This window comes from Buteo buteo, chromosome 19, assembly GCF_964188355.1.
Source record: "Buteo buteo chromosome 19, bButBut1.hap1.1, whole genome shotgun sequence".
In the NCBI taxonomy this organism is placed as follows: domain Eukaryota; kingdom Metazoa; phylum Chordata; class Aves; order Accipitriformes; family Accipitridae; genus Buteo; species Buteo buteo.
In genome coordinates, this window is record NC_134189.1 from 9,708,265 (window position 1) to 9,723,975 (window position 15,711).

The window sequence follows — 15,711 nt, forward strand, 5'->3', positions numbered from 1 at the left end:
GGAGAAGAGGAGAATGGGAAGGAAAGCCTCTTTCCCACAGAAACATAAGACCAGTTGAGCACAAGGGTAAAAGCTATGATACCCCTGTCAGTGACCCACAGTTGCCAGGAGCTGGATCTGAGCTTAAATGGGGTGAGGTAAGTATAGTTTTGTGTTCTGCCTTATAGTGACAGTTCCCGTTATGGGAAAAGCATGTACTCATCAAAATGTGCAGGTACCTCATGTAAAAATTGAAGTTTGGAATTGTGGCATTCTCTGCAACCTGTTGGCAGGGATTTGGAAATTGCAAAACCAAAGCCCAGTGGGGCAGCCATGGATAGCTGATGGCCTACATGAACTGGAGCATCCCTCTGGTACCTTCTGCCAGCTTTTGAGCAGTGTTGGTACACCAGAGGAACCACAGAACAGGGCACAAACCATGGACCTCTCTGTCCAACCTTCTGCTTCATATTTGGGAGAAGGGACCAGCTCTACCAGCCTTCCCAGGTGGTCTAGGTTGGAAGATGAATTCTTCCTGAAAAGAACATGACACCAGACTGCAGTAGTTGCCAGGAGAGAGAAACCCTGTGGTCAGTGAGATAACTCACTGCCTCATTTAACTACCTATATCACTGGAAATGTCTGTTAAACTGCCATTCCTTGGGGAGAAGCAAATAATGAAGAAGGAAAGTGGTCAAGCTCAACAGCACAAATGACATAATTGCAGAGAATGTTAAAGAGGAATTATTAAGTGAAGTGGGCTGCATGATTCACCTGAAATCTGCTTAGTGAAAATTTTACACTGAGAGCCATGGGACAATGCCAAAGTTAATCATCTGCATGGCTTGTCCATAGCAAACATTCCCTGCATAGACATTTATCTGCTCTTTAAAAATAGAGAAAAAGTAGAGTGTGATCAGGGAGGAAGAAAGAAAGATCAGACTCTCTGCATCATATATTCAATACAAAAAGTAATATTTTAAATTGCCACATGGTACTAATGAAACTGTGAACCTAATAAAGTGTAAGAAGAACAGCACATCATCTCCTACATGAAGTTTGCATTTTAAAGCACCCTAAGGCATACCTTTACATGTAAGAGATTTTGCAGAACCTAACTAAAAGGTGTTTTATAAGTCAAAAGTGTTTCTGTGCTATTACACTGATTATTAAAGATACAAAAGACTGAGCTACTCTTCCAGACTATTGGATATCTTGAAGCCAATTTGACATCACTTTTTATGGCTGGTTTCATATTTGTCTGGCAAAATACGATCAATACTGGCAAAAGTTCCTTGAGTTATAAAATTCAGTACAATGCCAGACACTGCATCTGGTCAAAATGGGCAAATATATTATTTGGATTCTTGACAGTATTAGAGAAAGAAGAGTTTCACACAGCCCATTTCACGAATGCATCCACGTTAATTCCACTGTTTACAGGAATTGTCAAATTCAGTTCTGGTTTATGAAGGCTTAAGCATTTGGAATTAATTAAGTGTCTGTAAGTAGTTAAGATGTATTTTGCAGGGTATCTTGTCTTCAGAAAAATGAATTTTATTATTCACATTTCTGCATAATTGATATTCATATTAGAAGAACTGTTATCTTGCTATAAATGGCTGCCTTCAGAATATTCATTGGACATGAGGAACCAAGGAACACAAGAATGTAAGAAGGGAAAAAGACCTTGGATATTGCTATAACAGATTTATCTTAAACATTCAGAAAGTATTTTGAAGTTATTTTCAGTTAGGAGTTATTGAAGGGTTTAGGTGTATAAATGTATTTACAGGATTGTAATGTAAATTCCCTGTTTAAAAAGGTTAAAAAATACATTTTTTGTTTTAAAAGATATTTGAAAAAAAATTTTGACCATAAAAAGCAAAACTTTGGGGTAAAATCCCCCACTGAATTTGAAGTAAATTGAAAACCCATCTGTTTCTGTTACTGTTAAAATCTTCACCAAGATGCACAATTTAGGATTTTGATAATGCAAATGATGGTGTTTGTTTTGTTTTTCATGTTAGGCATGAGTATTTGAAATCCCTTTCCAGACAATATATGGGTAACAGAGAACTGTGAGAAAGCATCATGTTCCCTGTGGAAAACAATGTTCCCTGTGGAGGCTGTTTTTCCTACAGAAATAATTCTCAACTGCTAGGTCTTAAACACATAGGCGGTGGTCGACCAGGGAGAAGCTACATACTAAAAGCAAGGAAGCACTGGGAATGATTTGTTCTTTCAGCCTTTTGCTACAGAGGGTGATAAAGGATGGATGGATCTGGGGACGTTTAATGGTCAGGGATCCTTGACTATATAATATACAGATTGAGCCACATCCGAACCCCGTTTAATATACTTCTAGCAGTGGAGGACTGGTCCCACACACTCTACTTCTGTGCAATCCTCTCAGTTACCAGTTTGTCCCTAAAATCATGGTGGGTAACAGGGTTAGTGTGTTTCAAAGCAGGTTTCTGCTTGCAATTTCTGGTGTAATTTTGACTTTTTCCTTCCAGCTGAATTATGCAGAGGGGCTTCATCCAGAGCATGAAACCTTCCTGCGGGCACGTGTGAGGCTGAAGGCCACCTCTGTCCAAAGCCCTGCGCTCTGGGCCTCAGGTGAGACAACACTCTTTGTACAACAGGGGTCATACTTTATAAAAAGCTAAGGAAATGGCCTCATAAAGATAAAGTTTCATTATAAGCAAACAGCTGATTCATTTATCCCTTTATGTATCCCCAAAGGTTGTCAAAGAAAATGTGGCTGCAGCCAGCTGCAGCCAGTTGGACTTGATGACCTTAGAGGGCTTTTCCAAACTTAATGAAATGAAAAGTGATTCTCTTCCAACACCAGCTCTAAGGAAGGCAAAGAATTTCCTTTTCAATGAGCAGTGACGCCTGGAAGAGGCAGCTCTTAGCCATCCCCTAAGAGGGTGTGTGGTACTGCATCATAACTGGGCTTAGTGTTTCTGGTCACAGACCCCTTTCTCAGGAAAGCTGTGTGATTAAAGATCTAATTATGTTGTTTTCCCTATACTTAGTCTGTATGCCCTGCCCTGACATTAGAAGTCTAATTTGTTTAAGCAAATGAAAGATGTCTGTCTGGGCTAATTTGTATTTGGCAACGCTACTGTAGAAATTTTTCAAAGAAAACATTGCTTCTTTCTTCTTGCCAGAGGCAGGTAAATGTGATGTGAGTGACAACCTGATTGCTGGTTCTGGGTTAAGAATCAGTTGGGTGAGTCTGACACCCTACTATGGAAGCACAGAGGACAAAATGTCTTAGCAGTAACGAGCATGTTGCAAACTCTCTGCACCAGCAATGCCAACGTTTCAAGGCTACGTGAAATTCAGCGGAAAAGGTCACTAAGAAGAGTCGATTGTGGAATTTGAATGGCTCTTTTCTGAGAAATTGAATCTCATAAAAAAAAGAAGTTTAGGTTTCTATCTGAGAGATTGTGAGTGAAGTGAAATCAGATCTAACAGTTGGCCATTTTTCTCCTCCCCTCTTCTCTAACAATAAATACAAGGAAATTCTGTTAAATTCCATTATGATTTCTCTCTTGTTGTGGCAGCCTGACTCTCTGCCAAATCTCTTGTTGGCAAAATTCCACTCCACAACTGAAGAAATCCATTGGTTATATGAGCTTGGCTCATAATCCCCAGTCATAAACAGATGTAATTGCAATTTCTGAGGTATGCCCAAGATGAGGGAGGTTATCAAAGTGCAGCACTAGAAGTAATGCTGCTATTTTAGGTAGGAGTTTTAATATCTTTTACCTATTCAAACCTAGTAGAAGTGGATAAATAAGTAACTATTTGAAAGTCAGGATAAAAAAAGGGGCAATCCTTTTAATTTCATGAAATTGCACAGGACAAGGAGACCTTTCTGGAGAGACGGGGAGGGAAATGTTAACTATTGTTCATAGAGCTGGGAATTACCCCTCTTAAGAACAGAAATGTGGCATGTCTGAGAAAGAAGTCCTTCCACGAGGTCCACACATGTTGAAGTAAAGAATTCGGCGTTAATTTTAAGCTGAAATGCCAGCAATTATTTTTGCTCCATCACCAAGCAAATATCTCATTTAGCTCTATGACTTTTTCCAGTAATAAAATTCAATAAAGAATATGTTGGGGATCTGTAAGTCTGAGGAGACAACTGAAAGCAAAATGTGTTCCAGGTTCTTCTTCTAGCCTTTTATTCTGTAACGTTGTCTGAAATGAGAGTGATGGGAATAAGCATTTTATTTGAGCTATGTTTGCAAATGTGGAACCAAGTTTTTGTCATAGGGGAATTTGGACTTGACCTGTGCAAAGGTACTTTGAAAGCTCTGGCAGCAGGACTGCGATGAGCCCCTCCTCGTGTCACTAAAGGACACCGCATCTTGCACCAGCCCAGTGACTCCCAGTAAGAAAGTACCTGGAGTGACTAGAATCTTTTCACCTCCAGTTAGAGATTAGGTGAATCATATTAGCAGTAAAAAAAAATTGAAGTGTGCCAAGCTGTTTCAGGAGGCTGCAAATTTAAAAGAGCAGTAGAGTATCTGCAATTCCCATTGAGTTCCAAAAGACATTTGGGTTCCTACATTTCTCCATCACCTATGGAATAGGACTCATTTGGAAATGTTACTTGTGCTAGTGTATAGCTATTTTCCTGCAGTTTTTTTATTTAAACAATTGTGTTAGTCTAAGAAGGTGTATTTTCTCCTTTTTTTCTTTTTACTGTCATTTAGTTTAAAGGTTTGATTGGTGTAAACAGCTTTATCACCATTCATCTTGCAGGTTAGTATCCAGATACAACTTTCAAAATGATACAGCATTAAGAAAGAAATAAAAACATCACAGAAGAAGAATTAAAGGAAAATGATTCTATAAGCCATCAGAATCTGATTCGTCCCTTTTATTTGCACTAGTATTATGGTGTAGTAAAAAGCATGTAGATCTGGAAAAGAGTACTGAGATACCAAAACCCAGAGATTGACCAGTGAGGGTAGGTGAGAATTTAGGATTCTGGCACTGAAAAAGTCATTAATTGGGAACATGAGGAAGTTACAAATGAGAAGGAAGGAGCAGAAGAAAGATGAGCGTCTATGTTTTGTGTATTCTCTGTGTCACTGTTACCTGAACACTTCACAACCTCACCATAAGGTGAATTAGGTCATCCTACCATGTTCCCGAAAATTGAGTGATGAAAACTTAACTGGGCAGTGGAAATGAAAAAGCTAGAAAAGAAAGAGTGGTGAACTATTCATTGTCTTTTTTGGCTTTTAGTTAAATTTTGACATTACCATGTATGTCCTGAATAAACAATTGGATAAGAAACTATTTGGAGGAAATTTTGGGTTATTTACACTTGAAATTTTCTACTGGGCTGTGTTCTACTGAATTCAGTCTTCTGTGGAAGAACCAATAAAGAATTTGCCTCCTCTGCTTTCTAGATTTTTTCCCAACTCTCTGCCAATTAATAACACTCAGATTCCACAATTGGTCTCGTCATTTCTGAGGGCATGGCTGAAAACCCCTTCATCTTGTGAAGGCAATATGGAGGCTCCACTGCCTCTAAAGAAAACACGCGAGGAGTGGATACCCTGACCTTTCCTTCTGTGATCCACAGTGCGGGTACCCTCCTCATGCACCAGGCTCATGCCCAATCCTATGATATCATGATTGCATGATGTGCACAACATCCAGGCAGGAGACAAGAGGGTCCACTTCTAATCAGATGATACAGGGAGAGAGTGCAGCAAAGAGGAGGCTCCCAGAAATAATTTAGCTATCACCCGCCTCACTCCACATCCATTTCTGAAATCTCTTAGGACTAAATTGCAGGCTGGGCTATCTGCTCTAATGGTCATGCCCTGCCTAAGGGCTATATGGAGATCATGGACTGAAGCATATGCAGCACCATGGCAGCGGTTCCTTGCATTAGCTGGAATAGAAGAACTGAAAGTCATATTATCCTTGGCTTTGAGGATTGTCCCTGGATGAGGGTTTGAACCCTGCTGGTCATGCAGTGCTGATAAATACGCAAAATTCTGTTACACTGACAGTACCTATACTATGAGGCAGAGGACTTTGTTTCTCAGAGTCATCAGTCTAATAACTTTCATCAGCACTGAACAACCTTGAAGGAGAAATGTCACTTGTTTAATTTTTTAAAAAAAATTGCCACCTTACGAATGTTAGAAGACAATCAGTGTCTGCCTATTGTAATCATCTTTTACAGGAGAAATGACACATCCCAATCAGACATCTTTTGGGGACATGACCTCTTTTATCAAAACACTTATTAGAGTGGACCAGCAGTCCTAGAGGCTATCTAATGAATACAAATCTTGCAACATAAAAATATTCCTGTTGAAAGCCTTCTGCAGCCCCTGGTGGGTTTGAACACAGGTTTGCTCTCCTGCAATAAGTGGAACTTTATTCTGCAATTACATCTCTGGCAGTTTCTGTATATATTGATTAACAAAACCTCACAGCGATCTCCTGAGGTCACTGGTTGTACCTTGCTGGGTACCCACCAGGGATACAGACACTGAAGTCACTGGGGGTCTCTGGGGGTCTCAGGAACTGAACTGCAGTAAGTAGCAGCCCAATCCTGGCTGAATACTGGCATCTGAGAGATTTTCCCTTATGGCATGCTGGATGTCTCTAAGCTCTTCAGAGTAGCTTTTATGAGAGAATCTGCTCCATCCCTATCACAGGACTGAAATGTTCACATAAAAGAGTGAAGGCAATTGGAAGTGTATGACGACAGAGTGAAAAGAGAGAGGAAGGAAGACCAGGGGGAAAGGGAGAAAAAAGGGGAGGATGAAAGGCATGAAAATGGGGATAGAAAAAATGAAAACCAGGAAAAAAGGAAAATGAGATGTTCTGAAGCTTTTATGGACACAGCACAGATTTTCCCTGCATGATTTGTCCAGTGGTTGTAGCTGGTGAATTACCACATGTTTAAAGCTTCAGAAGATTCAGTTGGTTTCTGGCTGGAAGCAGCCTAAGATTAGTGAAGATCCTTGTTCTTTTCATGTTTAGGAAGAGAGGCTTGAGCCTGTTGATAGAGGAAGACTGATGATTTTTTTCCTTCACCTTTTTTTCAAACTAACAAAAAATAAAGACAGAAATTGCTGTTGCAGACACATCATTAAATAACAGAGCTCTGCCACCTAGCTCTACTTTCATCTGATCACCCTAACTTTTACCTTAGGTAGATCTTGATAAAGGATATTAATGGAAGAACAAGATACCACTAAAAACTCGCTTTCTCACTGTGCTTCAGGATGCTCCTGTTCATCCTAATGCTTTTAAATACAATTGAACATAGTACCATATTAATATCAGATAGTAACTCTAAGAGGAGACTGCATTCTGCCCCCAGAGCACTTAGCGCTATTGTGCTTTCTATCTGTGAGTGATATGAGCCAGTATATGACATGGGAACGCCGCATTATACCATACCACTGTGGCACTGTGGTACACCACTGCTACACTGAGATGCAGCCCCATGGTGTTATCACATTGTTGAGCTTAGTCCTGAAAATAAACTCTTTAAAGGTTACAATTATAAATAGATCTGGTACACTGCCTTATCACGTCCGTAGCCTGAGCCGAAGGGGTAGCATCTGGTGCTCGCAATGAAATGAGATCAACTGCGTATTCCCAGCCTGCTAGAGCACTTCACAGCGTGCCACCAGGGTCCTGTGTTTTGGCAGCTGTATGAGAAGTTGGATGTTTCACGTGCTGGAATCTGGGACGGATCCTGTCTATACCAGAGAGTGGTATTGTTTCAACCAGCTCAGGAAAGATCTAACAAGCGTTTGGTCGCGGTACTCTTAGGGACAGGACTTGCGATGGGCAGAACCCCCCGTGTGCAGTGTCAGATAACCAGAGCAGTACCACAGCTCAGTCTCGCCGCCGGCTTTGCCAACACCACAGTTCTGGAAACCTCCAGTTGCTGCTGCTGGGGAGAAGAGTAGTGGGCACCTAAAGCCGACACTGCTGCAGGGGTGGCTCCTGGCAGAAGCAGTAGGTGCTGGCTGCTTCCCCAAGGCTCTCGCCCTCTGGCTCCCTCTCCTACTTGTGCCTTTTTTTCTCTACCTGGCCCTGGCCCCTGTGTTAGAGGTACCAAGTTTTGGTCTTAATCAAGAAGCTATAACCCGGCTCTGAATTCTATGCATCAACACCATGTAGTTTCACTGAAAGATCACAGTGTGTTTAATGAGTACCAGAACCCTCAGTTCAGTATCTATAGGTAGTAAAAGATAAATGAGTAATAGATAGTTTTTTTTTTTTAATTTGCATTCATATCATATGCCCTATCTGCATATTAATTTTGCACATAATGCTCTAGGAGACAGAATATGAAATAGTTTTCCAAAATGAAGGCATATTATATTAAAGTATTTAATGTAGATTTCCATGAAACGTTGCTCTCCGTGGAAACCCCATCTGACTTAAATAGGAACACTACTGTCCATGAACTGAGGAAAACCAAAAGACAGCAAATAAAGATAACAGTTCTGTGATATGTCTGATCTGAGGAGTGATATCCTCTAATGTGGCTACTTGGAGAGCTGTTTGATTTAATTTTATTTAACTTATTCATTATTACAAAAACATAAAGAGCTTAGAAATGAAAAATGTGAATATATTATAGGAAATAATAGAGGAGATGGAAATATAATACAAATTGACTTGAGCTCTGATTTAGGAAAACACTTAAACCGTCACTTATTCATGAAAACACTTAAAATTACATGTCACATTTTAGGAATTTACCTCTAGAGCTGGCAGTGGCCAGGATATTGATGAAAGACATTGCACAATGACACCTCTTTTTGTCATATGTCCTCCTGACTGCACTTTACCACAGGAATGAGAGGAGGGGAGGAGTTATTTTCCCCTTAGCTGTGAAATCTGATGCTGTAATTTTGACTTAAAACTCAGGATTACCATTAAACCTCTTTTTAAACACTTTCTTCAAGGGGATATTTTCATGAGTTGGGTTCTCAGGAGGTTTGGAACCAGAGCAGGAGAAAAGCTATATCAATTGTCAAGTTTGAAGAAAAATAGAATACAAATATGCAATGAAAATGAGAAAAATAAGATGTTAAGAGAAGCCTCAGCAATAGGGAACATTAATGAGATAGTATATTGCACTGCAATATAGATACCAAATAACAGTGTGATATAACACTTTCCTTAGAAAGGTCGTTTATGAAGCAAAAAGCAGCAGTTGCCCTCCCACACCACTGTGATGAAACCAGAACATGAACTAGCATATTTCTTTCAGTGGGTCAGGTGGAGACAAACTACAGAGGATTCCACAAAGATGAAAATCTCTCCCCCCAAACCCCTGGGTATGTTAATGAGAACTGATCACTCACAAACTTTTCCAATGTTAGTATGTAAGTAAGAATGATAAGCACCTAGAATAAGGATCAGAATTTCAAATGATCCAGTACAATGAAAAAAAAAAATCAAATAAAATTTAATAAAGGCAAGAATGAAGTGTTACATAAAGGAAGTGAAAATTAGATGGACAAACACAAAACAGAGAATAAAGTGCTTGTGGAGAAGATCTGGATATTAGTAAAAGCCAATATGCAATATTGCTATGAAAACATAAATTTGATTATGGAATGTGTAAATCTGCAACTTGAGGAAAATAATTATTCTAGTACCTTACAATAATGAGTATTCAGATAGAATACTACATCCTATTTAGCACATCACTTTCAGAAATGCACAGATGTATTATCAGGGGTCCATGGCAGTACAATTAAACTGATCAGAGGTTGAGAAATCGTGCAATAGAGGGGAAATTGGGGGAATTGGATTTTTTTATTCTAGAGAAGCTTGAATTCCAGAAGGCTGTTTCAAAGGGTGAGAAACTGTTCTCTACACTCATAAGCAATAACACAAGGAATAATTACTTTGACCTGCAGCAAAAGAGATTTTGGTTCCTAATTAGGAAAAGGTTCTACCTAAAAGGAGAGTTAAACACTAGATCAGTGTACCAAGAGTTTTGTAGCATCTCCATCCATGGAGGTTTTTAACATTAGGTTATGCAAGCATCTATCAGGGATAATCAAGATATCCTTGATATTGCTTCCAGGGAGGAAGAGTAAAAGCATCATGAGTCCCCTTCTAGCATCTACTGGTACAATTTCTAAAAGGTCTAATCATGACACCATTAAAATGCTTGCGGGAAAACCCTGAAAGAGGCATACACCAGTGGGTGGTTTGATAGCTCTATTCCATTTTTACTCATTGTGTTTTTCAACTTTTTCTTACTGAGCTTGTTTGACATTCTCAAGGATGACTAGCAAATTCACACACAATTTTAGTAAAGTGAATGTCTATGAGTGCACAGAACAACAATACCATTCTACATCAGAATGGGCTAAATTATATAAAAAATAGTAATTCTTCCATATGAAGAAGGGAGTTTTCTCATATAACATGTGAATATACGTGAAGAAGCAAAGAGATCTCTTTCATAACTTCAGTTTAGCTATGTAACACCAACTACATGCACCTCCTAGAAAATCCTGGAATGAGCTCAGGAAGGATAAATTGGAGCAACTAGTGGTAGAAGACCTACAGATATGGTGGTGGTGGCTGTAAAAATGAGGAGAACAGAACAAAAAAATATTTCTGATGTGGGTATGATCAAGTTTCTTATCCATATTGACATAATTTGAGGAAGTTACTTGCATGCATCTTCTAGAAGGTAACTTAAATGACTTGCAGTCATTGGAAGAAGAATTCTCTGCACAGGGCTCCCTGTCATTTCTGAGCTGCTGGAAATATTATGAGATAGTTTCTTGGCTACAGCAAATTGTCCTTCTATCAACTGTAATGGAGCTGTGTCACGTAACAGTTGCTGAGACTCTGCCATTAGGACTGCCTAAAGATATAATGCCTTTTGACTTAATGTGATTTTTACTTACAGTCATTTATCTTTACATACAGTCTAAAAATACAAGCATTTATCTATTAATGTTTTCTAAATCAAGTCACTTGTACTTTTACTGGGGTCCCTTAATACTTTTGCCAAGATCAAATAAAAAATTCAATGGGTCAAAGAGCAAGAGGAAATAATGTAAAACTTCCTGCATAGATCTTTGGAATCTGAAACCAAATGCCAGTTCCAATATAATGCCACAGGGCATGGCAACAAAGGTGAGTGACCTCAGAATAAAGCTAAACCCCCCAGTATTTTTGTTTTTTAAGACTCAGTTCTTTGCTGGCAGAACATCTAAAAACATATTCAGCTGGGCATTACATAAAACTACACGTCCATTTTGGAAAGGCTGTCAGGAAAATTAGGAGTGCAAAGCAATCCTTCACAGCAGGAGAAAAACTGTAAACTCCAGAAACCATCAGTATGCATACATTAAGATAGCGCATGGAACTTCACTACACTATAAATTTAAAGCTGTCTGGCTTTGTAACATGGGACTCACCTATTGTAGGATATGCAGAAGGCAGCATTTTGTAGGCTTTAGTAATTCTTCAATATTTTGTGTTACAGCATTTCATTTTGGGATAACCTAAAACCACATGGAGAAAAGGCAGTCTGAAATTTTAGCACTGAGGAAAGATTTAGCTGATTCAAGAGGAGGGATAAAAATGGAACTACACAAATTACTGGCCCAATTCAATGGCATTTTTTGAAATCTGTACATTTCAAAAAGGAGAAAATGACTCACTGTTTTTTTTGTCTGGAATCAGAAAAAAAAAAAGTTAGAAATCCAAACTTCATTGCCTGAAATATTGCTTGGATGGATTCATTTTAAAACTAATATGTGACCAAAATAAAGTCCTCATATGGCATTTACTAATTTGAATCTCGTTTCTCTGCTGGGAAAAGAAATCCTTTGATGCATCAGAGAGTTTTATATATAGGTAAGTATAACCATAGTTGATAAACAGTGCAAATGCAACTGTAACATGTCTTAGTTTTATAAAATAACATGAGTTAGAAAAAGAAGTAAAAAAAAAAAAAATCCCACAACACTTCTTCCCTCTCCAGAAGATCAATTTTCACAATAAGCATCTCAGAGGCACAGAGAACATTAGGTTAGAAAGAGGGACTAAGATCACTGACAGCAGCATCTCAGTGGGACGTTGGTTATCTGCTTATTTCGGAAAATAATTTGTGGAGCTTTGTTGTACAGGGAATTAAGCTGTCTGGAGCTAAGCTGGAACTGACTGTTGGTTCAGCTTCTAGTACCAGTGAAATTTTCTTGGGAACTTTGAATCCTCCTCTAGAGGCACCATTAATTAAACAGGAATTAGGTAAGGCAATTTTGGGCATACCTTTATTTGTTAGAAAAAAACTAATATGCAGAAGTAGCTTGTTCTGTATCTTACTGAGTTTGCTAGGAATGAGTTTTAGCAAATATTTTCCTGGGGTTTAGGATATGTTCCAGGCTCAAGGTCCCAGATCATAGACATTTTCTTTTCAAAAGCAAAGGCTACTAAAATGCTTGCCACAGTGCAAATGCATAACAAGTTCTTCACAGACACACCTTGCCCTGTTGGTAAAACTCCTGCTGAAATCAATGAATAAGCTCCCAATAACCCACAGAACAATCTAAAGTCTCAACAAACAAGGTGGCAAAGGAGAAGAACAAGCACAATCTCTTCTTTCAAGTACCAAGGGAAAGATGCACATCCTGGATGCCACCACAGCATACCTGTCTCCTTGACAATATGCTGTGGAAGCACTCAAACCTGTCTGAAGACAGAGTAGCTTCAGCTGACCATCCTCACTTTCTGCCTAGAAGCCAGTTCCTGCTCAGTATATAAGCAGTTAGGCAGGACAAGCCCTCCTTAGGAACCATATTCACAGAATCATAGAATCATTTAGGTTGGAAAAGATCTTCAAGATCATCAAGTCCAACCGTAACCCAACAGCACCATGCCCACTAAACCATGTTGTGAGGTGCCTTGTCTATGCACTTTTTGAATAACTGTAGGGATGGTGACACCACCACTTCCCTGGGCAGCCTGTTCCAATGCCTGACAACCCTTTCAGTAAAGAAATTTTTTCTAATATCCAATCTAAACCTCCCCTGGCACAACTTGAAGCCATTTCCTCTCATCCTATCACTAGTTATTTGATAGGAGAGACCAGTACCCACCTCACTATAACCTCCTTTCAGGTAGTTGTAGAGAGCGATAAGGTCTCCTCTCAGCCTCCTTTTCCCCAGACTAAATAACCCCAGTTCTCTCAGCTGGTCCTCATAAGGCTCATTCATCATCTAAAAGGGTACTCCTTCATGTTAATATCCAAGTAACTCTTTACAGCTGCTTGCAAAGACCACCCTTATAATCTGTATTTCAGTCCTAACAAAACAGTCTGCTATGTCCCTTGGTTAGGTAAGCGCAGAGATCTTTAAGGCAGAAGAGTTTGTTGGAGGTAGACTAGTTATATTCTCCATTCCTATCAAAATCCATTGCATTCTGAAGTAAGGAGACATTCAGATGCCAGCAGGGGTAGTCCATTAGAAACAACAGCCTAATCAAGTTGCAGGGAAGCATGCCCTGTTATTTCCTCACTCTGTGTAGCTCCAGGCAGTCATGCTATCATCTGCACCCTGACCCGATCCAAGGGCTTCTGAGGGTGTACAGGACAAATGGGAGCATATGGATCACAGTTCAGAGCTCAAGTCTCTTATCTCACCGTCAAAATTGCTGCGCAAAATACCGTGATGGACACTCTGGTCTGTTGGCAGCTGAGCTGCCATTATTACCCGCTGTTTGTTGTGCTACAAACGTCAGTAGGTGTCTGTCACTAGGATATTCTGCCCATTATTCCTTGCTCTTCATACCTCATCATAAGCCTAATATCAAGGGCTGTGGGAAGATACCGCTTTCCCGTTGCAACCAATGTTCATTGGGGTTTGGGGCTGGAAAGAGAAGACAACATGCAAAACACTTAGATGTGATTTTCCTTTTCCTTTGGTGGGATACTGTTTGCCTGATTTTAGTGTACTGAAAGTTATATACCTTATCAAAGCTACTTATCTGGGGTCCCTCTACAGTAAAGGACAATGCAGAGATGCCTCTAGATAGGAATTCATCCCCTCTTCCTTGGCCCCACCGTAGGATGGAATTAATTGCCTCCAGGGGATGCTTCTTTACTATAAAGAAACTCTAGCCAGACCTTGTAGACTAGAAGCCCAACTTCTAAGTAGACTTTAGAACCTATCTGGGAGAAATCCCACCTTCAGTACTAAACTGGAGTACCTCACTGGACTGAGTAGATTTCACTTGTGGAGCTTCCCACTACAAAGAGGAGACACCATCACAACTGTGTGTATTGGGTCTGGCTGAGAGGGAGTTAATTTTCCCCATAGCAGCCCTCGTAGTGGTGTGCTTTGTACTGGTAGCTAGAAGGGTGTAGATAACACACCAGTGTTTTGGCTACTGCTGAGCAGTATCAAAGCTGTCTCTCCAACATTCCTCCCTCACCAGTAGGCTGGGGGTGGGCAAGACCTTGGGAGGGGATATAGGCAAGACAGCTGACCCAAACCGACCAAAGGGATATTCCATACCATAGGACATCTGCTCAGCAATAAAAGCTAAGAGAAAGGAGGAGGAGAGGGGGCATTCATTATTATGAACTTTGTTTTCCAGAGCAACCACTATGCGTACTGAAGCCCTGCTTCCCGGGAAGTGGCTGGACATCACCTACTGATGGGAAATAGAGAATAAACCTCTTGTTTTCCTTTGCTTCAATGCATGGCCTTTGCTTTTGCTTTATTAAATTGCATTTACCTTGACCCACAAGGGTTTTTTTCCATCTCATTTTCTCCCCTCCCTGTCCTGCTGAGGAGGGGAGTGATAGGGTTACTTGGTGGGCACCTGGCGCCCAGCCAAGGTCAACCCACCACACTGTGTTATGAATGTCTTGGTGCTTACTAAATAGTAAAGCTGTTATTCATTTTCTTTCACTTTAGCAAGGGCTCTTAAAGCACATAGATTTCTTTGGCTATTGTTAGGTAAAATGTCAATCCTCTAGCCTGTGATTAGAAAGCTTTCAAGCTAAAGGTATTATTTCCTTCTCTCCATTATGTGTGTGAGACAGAACTCGCAGTTGCTGGAAATGAGATCGAAGGGAGTTCTGGAAACAAAACAGAATAATAATGGGATTTTTTTAACCCTCATTCCAAAGGTCAGTAGTAACCACAACAGCCACACTGTAAAAGTATCAAGTAGGGTTCTAGTCCATGTTTGCTGGCTTATGTAGTTTTCTATGCCATATTTGCTCAGTGCACAAGTAAAAAGACAATCTGAGTGTCTACAAGCCCTGCAAACCCAGCCTCACGTCTAAGAACTCCTATAATAAAAGTGCAGTGACTAAGACATAGCTGACAATTTTGCTGATGGTGCATACATCAGAACAGAACACAGCTCGTTCGTTCAGATTGTAATAGCTCTGCATTGCTAACAATAGAAAATCTTGGTTTGGTCAGTAAATGAAGCAGAAATCTTCAAGGACTCGTACATAATATAGATCAAGAAGTGCCTTTTTCACACTTTAGACTGAGACTACATTAACTGTGTAGACTTGTGCTCTGGTATTGCTTCATTGGTAATGGCACTGCTTCACCACAGCCCATCAAAGGCACCTGCTGAGGAGTGCCTATAATGAAGATCTTTGATGTAGAGGAGCAAGAAAGCTCCCTCTGTACATCTTCAAGAAGGCAGCAA

At 40.0% G+C, this 15,711-nt stretch overlaps 1 protein-coding gene across 2 annotated transcripts in view; it reads right to left on the reverse strand.

Moving 5' to 3' along the window:
* CHRM2 (cholinergic receptor muscarinic 2) overlaps window positions 1-15,711 on the reverse strand; it is a 103,964-nt gene that overhangs the window by 44,787 nt on the left and 43,466 nt on the right. Inside the window, exon 2 of one of the 2 annotated variants that reach the window (XM_075051101.1) lies at window positions 11,454-11,540. The exons of the other annotated variant lie outside the window; for it this stretch is intronic. The gene's annotated coding sequence lies outside the window, so the exon portion shown is untranslated. The remainder of the gene's footprint in view (window positions 1-11,453; window positions 11,541-15,711) is intronic. 2 annotated transcript variants of the gene reach the window in all.